Consider the following 13,578-nt stretch of genomic DNA (forward strand, 5'->3'; position numbering starts at 1 on the left):
TTTAAAAACATGTATATGTATATTTTTATCAACAGACTCTGAAACATGATTTATCATTTTTACTGTATTCAGGTAAGTACTTTCAAACTAGAGTGTTTTAGCGGACTGGTGTTTTGATTTACTTCAATAACATTGTGATAGATTATATAATTCTACAAAATTAAGTTCAATTTAATTCGTTTTAATCATGAATGAACACTTACTGTGAACAAAAGAGTATTGTTTATGGGAAATAGCCCTGCTGCTGTGAAACTCGGCGAGGTGTGTAACATGTAGGTAGACATCTGGTGAAGCTGAAACCACAAACACAAACTATTTTTTTTTTCAAACCCTTATCCGCACCCCAATGGTGCATAGGGCACTTCATCATATAAACGCAGTGTTATCTTGATCGTTAACATATGAAAGAAAGGTGATCAGCCTTCCACTTCAGGTAGCAGTCCAGGGTAATATGGAATAAATATTAGAGTGAAAATATCACTTTTATTTATTTGACTCACCTGAGAATCGAACCCGGGACCTCCAGAACGGTAGCCGAGCATGCTGACCATTAATTACACTACGGAGGCGGATTAATTTACCTGATGATATTTCCTTGATTGATTGGCGCTCGCTATTTAAAAAGATCTATTTATTTTTAATCCATGTTTTACTTAGTAAATACCACTATTTCTTTAAATCTATTTTGACACATGTTTTGCATTTCGCACTTTTTTTTCAAATAACCTATAAAATGATGCAGAACGCATTGAAACACGTGTCGGAATGAATTTAAAAAAATAGTGGTATTTACCTAATTAAATAAGAAATTGATAGCCGAAATTGACTGCCGAATCAATTAATTAGTTTAAAAAATCTTAAACTGGGTAGGAAACTCAAGTGGATACATTTTGTATTGATTGGGTCAATAATTGATTCTGTCACAAATAAAAGAAGGAATCAAAATTGGCAAGAATTGGAAACATTGTTGATAACTGACAAGATATTAGTAAATTTAAAAAAAACCGTATTTCGTATATTTGCTTCTAAACCGGTCGATACTGTGATTAGTTTTTGACAATGTATAAATTGGTAGACCATCAAAGAAATGGGTCCATAGCTGGGATTCAGCATCGCAGGAGGCTTAAAGAGGCATTCCTCTTAAAAATAAGCCACAAGGCCTACAACAAGATGACGAAGAAGAAGAAGTATAAATTGGTTTTATAACAAAATCAGTTTTATAGTTTAAAAAGGAAAATCAGAAATTCAGTTCTTCAAAATTTAATGTTCGAAAATCATATGACATATCACTCACTCCTTTCAAGAACGTCATAAATAAAAAAACTTGGTTTTTCAGGAGAACGTTTTTAAAGTATAAAAATATTTTACAATGTATTAAAAATAAACATGAAGCCACTTATTGATTTGTTTACTGTTCAACAGATCTTTTTAGGTAAAACCTGCTGGTTTTTTCTCCATTTGAAAAATATTTATTTTATTAAAAAAAATAATTAAACAATACCTTTTCTTCAAAATGCAAAAACAACATTGTCTGCCCTGTAGCGGGTAAATATTAAGTTAAAAATATGCCTGGGATATAGTACATTTTCTGGGCATTCCGAAAACATGCACAACTGAAAATTGTCGAATTTTGATTTATGACGTTCTTGAAAGGAGTGAGCGATATCACCAAATTAATACAAACCTTGTAAACTATGTCTTTATCTGTTTCATAAGCCATCAAACTATTCGTTAGCCGCGCTGTTTCTTTAGCCTAAAACAATCAAATAAGTGCATAAATATATTACATCTTTTCATCGTTTCATTCTAAAATAAACGAAATTTAAAAGGTACCTTGTTTTCACAACTATTGCAAAGGTATATTAGGACGTAAAAATTTAAGACGCTCCCAAAACATCGGAGCAAACGTAAAAATATAACATTCATTGATAAAATTGACACGCTCATTAATGATTTTAATAAGTGCAAAAGGTAAAAAAAGTTAAACAGGGCGTTAAAAAAACACAGACTTATGATAGTGAGAAAATATATGCTCGCATATTCGTTGAAATCATCGCAGCATTTGCAGATCTTGGAATATGCTCTCGCAACTAGGATCAATTTTCGAGAAAACATATGTTTGTTGACTCTCTGGTTTTTGTATGGCATTTTCACAACTATGCAATTATTTGGCTGATTGGATTTTGGTAAATTTGATAGCAGTTTTAATGTTTCGAGTTCAGTGTTTAATTTACTGAAATCTTCCGATAGCATGTAAATAAAAGACGAACAAACAAATTGCACCATCGATGTGTGAAACATTGGCGTAAATATTACAATACTCATAGGAATTATTTTTGAATTGTTAAAGTTCTTCAAGTATATGATTAAATGAACCATGCAAAATGCACCGTAAAGTGAAAAAAATATCGTAACTAAAAGAAATTTTATCTTCAGTTTCGCATAGTTTCTCTTGCAACAAAAATCTTCGAAGATCTTTTCGACTTCGTGCAATCCTCGAATGGTTCCAGAGAGTCTTTTGTGGTTTAAAAATCTGAATACTATCATGGCAGTGATGGCCACAAAGCCGGTACAAATTTGAGTTTTTTCACCAAAACGATAAACGTTCGACACATTTTTCCAATGCTCATCGATATCGTCCGTCGTAGTTAAAAAGAAGAAAATAATATATCCGAGGTAGTATGCTATAGCAAGGGTGCACAGAGGGATACTTATTGTAATTATCGGTTTGGCATTCGTATTTTGAATGTTAAAAGGAATTATGCTCGCTATTCTTCCCAAAGCAAATACAGGATACATCGCATTCAAAATGGAATCTGATTTGAAGAGTCGTTCAAAACACTCGATCATTTTTGCTTTTATATCAGTTATGGAGGTTAGAATAAATTTCGTTCAATAAACCGTTACCATACGACACAAACATTACTTAAACTACTAATTGAGCAGTATATTGACATGTTTTAATACAATTTATGTATATATGATCAATTATATATGGTTTTATACGACGCTATCAACAATTTCTATCACTTGATCTATTTTTTCGACACATTTTGATCCGAATTCCCTTTTAACATGACATAAATGTATGTTTTATTAAAATATTGACAGAATATTAATTAAATAGAATTGAATTAAATTAATTAAATGGAGTTTTAACGTAAATATATTTCTTAATTAATTAAGAAATAATTGAGTTTTTAGTGCTTTTTTATGTCATTAAAATATGGAAATAATCATTACATAATACTGTTTACTAAAAAAATCGTTAAATCAAGATATACATCTGAATGTATACAGTTAATTTTTGTTTATTTCTTCGCGTCTTTTGCAATTAATTATAAAAATATAATTAACAGTACGATAAAGAACACAAAGTTGGAAGAAATCAAAAACACTTAGTAAGAAAACGTTACAGAAATGAAATATTCGTAAAACACTTACATATTTGAAAGAATATTTACTGAAAAATCCAGTTTCATTAAATTTAATATGTAACTAAAGATGCTTGAGTTCAATATATGAATAATTGTGGTTTATAAGTTACATAAAACATGGAGAGTGAGTTTGTAAGTAACAAACAGAATTTTAAGGAATAAATACTACATTTTGTCTTGTTCCTAGTATTGATACACTGAAGTTAAATAAATTCAGGAACTTGTCACAATTGGATTTAAAATAAAAATAAAAAAAGTTTTCTTTTTCAACACATTAAAAATAGTAATTTATATGAACTATTTTCTTCTACAGTGAATTTTTATAATTAGTTTTTTAAGAATATTAATACAATAATTCATAAAATGCGTTTTTTTCTTCCCTTTGGACATCATCACTAAAAGTGAATTTAAGTAGATTTTTTTTTAATGAATTTTTTAAACTAAAAATAAATTGCAGTATTTTTTAAAATATGAAAATTAATTTTTGTATTTACCTCTTTCTCGCCGATATCACAAAAGGTTATCATTATAAACAAATTCAAGAGATTCCCAGCTAAGCCTACAAATCGAACTATGGCCATTTTAGAAACAGTTTGTTTTCCTTTATATATGACTGTGGACAGTTGCATAACGTAAAATGCGTTGAATAAACAATTTATAAATGATAAAAATACCACAAGTAAAGTTATAGTGGAAAAATATTTATTAAGGCCGACATTGCCTTCGCAAATTTTAGCATAAGCCCTCCAACAAAGGTCTAGTTTTTCAATCAGGCTCTTTTTTCTGATTTGAGTTTCAGTTTTTTTCAAAATATTCGCGGTATTCCGGTTTAAAGGTGGATTTTGAAACTGATGACGTAAATGAGATTTAATTATTTTATTTAAATCGCGTAGATTCAACCATGTGAGATAAGCAAAAGATGTAGAAACTTGTTGATTAATGGACATTTGAAAATACGGTATGAATTTTGTCAGTAGGAGAATTACACGATCATGAGTACTAAGAAATGTACTCGAAATAATACATAGTAATACGTATGTTGAGTAAAAAATGCACTCAAATGCCACTGCTAAAACAATTTTCCTTTCCAATTTCTTTTTTTCTTTTTTAAAATTCAATCTTTCCAACAAGTCATCGATTTCAAATTGAATATCCAAATTAGCTGCTAAATAATTTGGGTTTACAAATTTCAAGGGTATTATCAGAAACATTGTCACGATGCCTGCGTAGGTATTAAATAACTCGATAAAACAATACGCCTTAGGAATATGATCAGTAAATTTTAAGACGTTGTATTTGAACACGACAGTGATACAAAAAATATAGGTAAACATTGTGAGTAGAAACAAAATGAACGAAGGAATACATAAACCGATTTTATATCTTCCGATTTTTTTTTCGTATCTGAACGGCAAAATTCCTGTTAGACGGGCTAAGGTTATCACAGCTGACATGGCACCTAATGCAATTTCAGTCATATTATAAAATATTTATTTAGATTGAAATTTATTTTCTTAAGTAGCGAAAAATATATAATTTTGTCTTATGCGTTACTGATCGCAATAAAGAATGCTATACGATATTAATTACTTAGAAAACATAAGACATTATTGAAAAACGTTATTTTGATAATCGATTTCTTCAACTTGTTTTTATACGAGCAATAAGTAATCACTTATAACAATAATGTTAATTTATCATTTAATTACGATATTTGTATATACTTATGTGTGGATACAAATACATATTTATATATTAACATATATATATATAAATATATATATATATATATATATATATATATATATATATATATATATATATATATACATATATATATATTTATATATATATATATATATATATATATATATATATATATATATATATATATATATATATATATATATATATATATATATATATATATATATATATATTATATATATATATATATATATATATATATATATATATATATATATATATATATATATATATATATATATATATATATATATATATATATATATATATATATATATATATATATATATATATATATATATATATATATATATAATATATATATATATATATATATATATATATATATATTTATATATATTTATATATATATATATATATATATATATATATATATATATATATATATATATATATATATACACATATATATATATATATACAATATATATATATATATATATATGTAATAAAATACCCAGGTACCTACCTATGCATTTTATTAAGTACTTACAAATAGAACCTACATAAAACAGTTCTACCACCAGATGTCGCATGCGTCGCACTAAACAAAACAAAAGACATCAGATAGAAAAAATATAATATTCTGAACTGTCAGAATCAGATAGATAAATAGAAAAATATTATAAAGATAAATTAAGAATAAACTTTAATTATAAACTTTAATTACAGAGCAACACATTGTTTATTTTATTATTATACACCCACTTTACATATTATTTACACCCAATTTACGAAGGAAAATATTACCACGTTATATATATATATATATATATATATATATATATATATATATATATATATATATATATATATATATATATATATATATATATATATAAATATACGATTTTATTTATTTTCCGTTAAACGATATAACTTCGTGTGAACATTGTGCGTAAGTAAAATAAAATAATTTACTTACCTCTTTTACGCAGATGTCACAAAAAGTAATCATTAGAAACAGATTTAGAATATTTCCACATACTCCTAATAATCTTATAGCGAGAAGAAGTAATGAAATTTTGATTCCATTGTTGATCGACATACACAACTTCATGATATTAAACGTATTAAACAAAGCATTCAAAAATGATGATAGTATCACAAGAAGTACGATGATGGATAAATAATTATTAAAATGAAAATTACTTTTACAAATTTTCGCGTAGGAGCCAGAAAAGACTTTCAAGTTTTCGTGAAAAACCTTATTTTCTTGTAGATCTTCAGATTTTCTAAAAATAATGTATCCTTTTGTAACGTGATGTCGTGATGGTCGTGGGTACTGTTGGATGCGACTTGATTTAAAAGCTTTGTTTATATCGCGTAAGTTTAAAAGGGTTAGATAAACGAAAGACGAAAAGATAACCTGATTAATACACATATAAAAAAATGGAATAAGTTTCACAGCCAAAACCAGGATAAATTTATTATCTTTTGTCAATATCAATCGAGAAACGAAAAGCGTAAAGTGTATGGTATAAAAAACACACTGAAATATAACTGCTGAACGAAATTTAGTTTCCCGTTTTTTACTATCTCGTTTAAAATCCAACAGATCTAACAAGCCATCGACGTCGCGAAGGGTATCAAAAAGTAGGGGTAAATTATTCGCATTTAAATATTTCAACGGAGCCATTAATAAAAATGCTCCGATCCCTAAATAGTGATGGAACCAATCTATGAGTTCAAATACTTTGGGAATATTATTTCCTTTTGATTTCGATCGATTCAGATAAAATAAAGATACATTGCTGTAAATATAGATCAATACAGTTGTTACAGATAAAATGAAGGAAGGAATACATAAATTGATTTGGTATCTTCCGGAAATTATTTTAAATTTAAACGGCATTATTCCTGTTAGACGGGCTAGAGTCATTACAGGTGACATGCCACAGAACATCAAACATGCCATTTTATCAAAATATTTTTTTTAATGAACAGTCGTTTTTTTGTATTTCAAATTTATTATCACTAAAAGGAATGTTCCTTGTTAACGTGCAAACGACAAATGTCAAATTGAAGATGGCATATTAATAATTGATTTTCTTTAGTGGTTATCATATGAGCGACATGTGATTACTTATTTCTTTATCGTTAATTCATAAGTGAATTGTATTTTTTCATACAAAAGGTTTTTTATAAGTATATACTTATGTGAAATTCAACGCTTCATTTCAAGGATAGTATTTTTATATTTATGAACATATAACGAGTGCGATTGTTACGGGCGTACTCTCAAATATACCATTTAACGCGACCGGCTGTGCGAGAAGCCACACGTGTTGTCTGCGCACAATTTAAAAATATATTTATTGATTTTTTTTTAAAAATATTTATTGAAAAAAATTAAGCTCCTTACCTTTCAATAAATCTTTTTTTTTCAAAACCATATATTTGTTGTGAAGAAAAACACATTTCTTTCAACCCAGGTAACATTGGACGTAATTGATTTTTTGCTTAAAGCACCGTTTTTGTATTGAAAAATAATAATTTCTTCGAAAAAAAAAAACATTTCTGAAAAGAAAAGAGTTATCGAAAGATAAGAAGTATATTTTTTTTTTCAATATGTACTTTTTAAAATATGTATTTTTTTAAAAGTCTACTTCATATTGTAAAAAAAAAATCGATATATGACAATCGTATTGAATTGAAATATTTGTGTATATGTTGGAAATACCACTTTTTTAAAACAAAATTCACTTGCACTCACCTCTTTTTCGCAGAAATCACAAAAGATGACCAATAGAAACAAATTAAGAGCATTTCCACATACCCCTACTAACTTTAAAAGCATGACACTCAATGGCATTTTATATCCTTGGAAAATCATCATGCAGAATTTCATGACGTAAAATGTGTTGAACAAAGTGTTCAGAAACGATAAAAACATAATGAAAAATAATATATCGAAAAAAAATTCATTCAGAATAATATTGCTGTCACATATTTTTGCATACGCTTTTAAGCTAAGGTTCAATTTGACCAAAAAATCATTTCTTCTTAAAAAATCTCCGCATTTTTTTGAAATAATATAACTTTTTGATGCATTTCGATTTTGCGAAAAACGCGAATACTGCTGGATAAAATTTTGTCTAAAAATTTTGTTGACGTCGCGTAGGTTTACATAGGTAAGGTAAACGAAAGATGAAAATATAAACTGATTTAAAGATACGTGAAAAAATGGGATGAGTTTCACGGCCAACAATAATTTACGATTTTTATCGTTTATAAATGAAACCCGGCAAAAGTATAATAAAAAGTACGATATGTAAAAAATACACTCGAATATGACCGCTGAAAGATATTGCCTTTCCAGTTGTTTATTTTCGCGTTTGAAATCTAATTTTTCTAGCAAGCTGTCGATATCAAAAACAATATCAAAATTCACAGCTAAATTGTGATAATTTAAAAATTTCAACTGAATTTTTGAAGTCAATGTCAGTATATCTGCATAGATATGGAACCATTCTATAAATTCGAACGCTTTGGGAACATTATGACCCTTGAACTTTAAAGGGTTGTAGTAAAATACGTACGCAATACAAGAAAAGTAAATAATCATGGTTACAATTGATACAATTAAGGAAGGAGTACACAATCTGCTTTTATATCTTCCAGAATTCATTTCAAATTTAAACGGCATCATTCCAGTTAGGCGAGCAAGGGTCATCACAGGTGACATGCCACCAAATATCAAATAGGCCATTTTGTTTCAAATTTGTTTATTATAAAAATATATACGTGGCCTGGTAATAAATGTTCGTTCAATTATATGACACAACGTATCACGTAACAAGTTATGAAACAGAGAACCGATAAATTAATATTAATGAATGAATCGATCACTTATTACTAATGACAAAAAATATTACATTACTTGTCGCAATTAAACACGATATTTATCCTTTTAAAAATAGTGGGAACCATTAATTTAAATTATCTGATGCTTCCATGGTAATGGAGCCATTCAGTAACTTCAGATAATAAGTTTAAACTACGTTGGACCCATTATTCAAACTCCAAAAATTTATTTGAACCCTTTCCGGTCAATAAAAAAATTTAAAAAATTCCACCAGGTCCACAATAGATTTACAGCATTACAGGGTTAAACAATACATCCAAGTTTTTTTTAAACAAAACTACACTTGTATTAAGTAATAATAATAAAACCCTTATCCGCACCCCAATGGTGCATAGGGCACTGCTTCATATAAACGCAGTGTTATCTTGATCGTTTACACATGCAGGAAAGGTGATCAGCCCTCCGCTTCAGGTACCAGTCCAGGGTAATATTGAATAAATATCACAGTGAAAAAATCACTTATATTTATTTGACCCCCCCTGGGAATCGAACCCGGGACCTCCAGGACGGTAGCCTTGTATTAAGAATTTATTTTTATTTTGAATGTATACAATCTTGTCTGTGATTATTGCATTTTACACTAAATACGAGTGAGAAAAAAATATGTTTGCTTGTATTTTAACACTAAACTGATGAAGAAAAAAATGTCGAATGACATTCGACATAGGACTCACCGGAATAAAGTCGATGTCGAATGACATTCGACATAGGACCGGAAAGGGTAAAGAATTATTAATAAACATATTTCGACACACCCATCCAATGAAATATTTAGAAGCTACATGGTCCTAGACATGCGACAACTGTTCATCAAAGAAGCATTGATGAACTTTTGGAATAAAATGGATAAGGTAAGAACCCAATAAAATATTCGATCCCGTGCTGCATTAAATATTAACTATTGTTTTATTTTAGCACTGGAAGGGAAAAGTTAAGAACATTGTCCGTCGATGGTTGCTCCTCGTTGGTAGGGACAAGGTAGAAACAGACTTAATTAGAGTCCAGGCTTAATACTTGTGATTATTTTATTGTTTTACCTTTTTATTGTATTATATCTTGTAATGTATAAATCTGGTAATTTAAAAAAAACCTATATTTTATCAACATATAAGTATTTTGGCTCAACACAGGCTAAAGAGCCATAATACATATAATTAATGGAATATAAAAAATGTATCAACCTAAAATATGTAGCTAAAATAAAAAATAAAAAAAATACTTAAATGATTTCTTTTTGATTTCAATCAATCGAGATAAAATAAAAATAAATTATTGTAGTTCAATATAGTAAATAAAGATAAAATGAAGGAAAGCACACATTAACCGATATAATATCTTCTAGAATGTATTTTAAATTTAAATGGCAGAGTTCCGTTTAGACTACTTAGGGTCATTACAGGTGACATAACACCGAATATCAAATTTGCCATTTTGTTTTAGTTTGTTGATTTGCAAACCTAAAAACAAATATATGTTACGATATGAAGATAGATTTTCACGATCACACAAAAAAAATTATAATACATTAGGTGTCTTAACAGAGACAAAATATTTTATTAGGACATTCACGGGGGTTACGTCATGGAAATTTTGTAGATGGTTTGAGAAATAAAGGTTAAATAAGGACAATTTGTATTTTTCTACCAACGTTAATATTTTTTAGTCAAAAGGTCACAAAATTATGCAAATGAATGATTTCTAATTGTGTGTGTGTGTGTGTGTGTGTGTTTACTCAACAAACATTCAATTTCAAAAAAAAAACATCGTTACTACTTGCTTATAAATATAAGATACTGAATTTCAATGTGTGTTTAATATTACATAGTAATACATATCGCTTACTCCTTTCAAGAACGTCATAAATAAAAAAACTCGATTTTTCAGGAGATGGTTTTTAAAGTTTAAGAATATAATAAAATGTATTAAAAATAAATATCCAGCCACTTATTGAACTTTTCAACAGATCCTTTTAGGTAAAATCTGAAGGTTTTTTTCTCCATTTAATAAATATTAAGTTTATTTTAAAAAATGATTAAACAACACCTTTTTTTCAAAATGCAAAAACAACACTTTCTGCCCTGTAGCGGGTAAATATTAAGTTAAAAATATGCCTCTTTTGCTGGGATATAGTACATTTTCTAGGCATTCCGAAAACATACACAACTGAAAATTTGCGATATTTTATTTATGAAGTTCTTGAATTCTTTCAAGAACGATAGATAGTGAGCGATATGTAGAAAATATAAAACTAACTAGTGCTAATAATTTGTTCACTAACCTCTTTTTCGCAGATGTCGCAAAATATGATTAATAAAAACAAATTTAACATGTTTCCGGATAATCCCAAAAGTCGTGTCAAAATCACGTCGAGTGGAATCTGACGTCCCATCAAAATGACTGCCGAACACATATTCATGATATAAAACGTGTGAAACAAAATGGTGACAAACGTCAAAAATATTACCAGAAATAGCGTTGTGGAAAAATAATTAATCACTATGATATTTTCGGTGGAAATTTTTAAAAAACACTTGAAGAAAAGATCTAGCTTTTTAATGAAAAGTTTTTTCCTTGTTCGAACGTTGTGTTTCCTAGAAATATGATCACCGAATGTGGTGGCTTTATTAAATATTAGATAAGGGAATTCATTTTGTATTAATCTTAAAACCTTATTAGCATCGTTCAAATTCAACCAAGACATGTATATAAAAAAAGAACAAATTATTTGAACGATGGACATGTGGATATAAGTGACTAATTTCACCACCAACATCGAGACAAAATTTCTAAAAAAGGCAAAATTATTTCCCGAAATCAGCAACAAAATATTCGTTACATAAAACAATGATGCAACAATGACGGCAAAACGGATTTTTCTAACCAATTTGTGAATTTCTCGTTTGAAATCTAATTGCTCGAAGTAATCGTTGATTTCAAAGAGGACATCAAAATATACGGCCAACTTATTGACGTTTACAAATTTTAAAGGAACAATTAAATTTATCGTCAAGAAACTAACAAGGAGATGAAACCACTCGGTGAAAAGATAAACACTAGACCTATTTCGCGAGGAAAAGTTTATATGTTTGTTATATGTGATAACCGCTACAGAATAAACAAAGATTGATATTGTGACTAGGTATAAAATAAAGGAAGGAATACATAAACTTATTTTATATCTTCCAGAATGTATTTGGAATTTAAATGGCATAATTCCAGTAAGACGACCTAGGGCCATTACTGGTGACATTCCACTGAACATGAAATTTGTCATTTTTAATTCTCGTTTATTGTTCAATGTATGATTTAAAACAAGTTGCCTTCTGTATTCGTTTGCAAAGAATGAGTATGTTCAATTGTAAAGTAGGAACCTATCAGTATTATTTAGTGTAATCTAATAATACTAATGTATGCACTTTATTTATTGAAAGTACTTCTATACATTAAAAATGTTTCATAAAATGATAAACCTAATGTGTTTTAATCGTGATAAGTCCATTTCAAGGTTATCAAAACATATTCTTGGCTATTCAGAAATTCATTAATGAATTTCATTTCGTTTATTCATACTCGCTTCCCATGTGCGTGGAGTGCACAAACTTTCTCCAGACTTTTCTGTCGGCTGCCAGCTTCTTCGTATCTCCCCGAGTCAGTTCAGACGACACTGCCGACGGATTGTCAGGGTAGAATTGTGAATATTACACGTGTAGAAAGTGATCACATAAAATCAGTTTATGATAGGTCGTAGTCCCTGTAAAAACCCAGACTTCTTTATATATTTGTTTTTTTTTCAAATATTTTTTTTAAAGGAATAACCCGCAAAGCGTCTATTTTCAATTTTATAAAATTAAATAACTTAGTTTTAACCACTTTTTTATGAATTTAATTAAACCTTTTCGTTTCGATTAGAACTTTGTCACCATCAGAGTTTATTTTAATTCAAAAACATTAAAATACTCTCACCAAAAACTTCAACACACTCCGTAAAATTCCTCAAAATTTAGGAATTTTAGGAATTTAACGGAGTGTGTGGAAGTTTTTTGGTGAGAGTATTTTAATGTTTTTAATGTTTTTTTAATTAAAATAAACGCTGACGATGACGAGATTCTTGTCGAAATCGGTAGGTTAAATTGTTTTAGTAAAAAAGTGTTTAAAACTAAGTTATTTAATTTTATAAAGTTTATAAAATGTGCCGTAAAGTATCTGCGGAAAACATTCAAGAAAAATATATTTCAAATGCTTGTCTGCAGGTAGGATAGTAAGGATAGGGAAGGTAAATCTTTGAAATACATCACAAACACCTAGACCAATTGAAGATAAATCTTTCATGAATTCATTTTGCAATTGGCGGGAATCGAACCCGCGACGCCAGTTTCGCAGTCGAACGTCTACCCAACTACGCCATGGCGCCCGCCAAAATATATCTCGGGAGTGGAAAATATGATAGAATATTATAAATGAAACACCACGAATCAATTGATATTC

Source organism: Brachycentrus maculatus, unplaced genomic scaffold (genome assembly GCF_059751285.1).
Source record: "Brachycentrus maculatus isolate JH-2025_06_01 unplaced genomic scaffold, ASM5975128v1 h1tg000564l, whole genome shotgun sequence".
Taxonomy (NCBI): domain Eukaryota; kingdom Metazoa; phylum Arthropoda; class Insecta; order Trichoptera; family Brachycentridae; genus Brachycentrus; species Brachycentrus maculatus.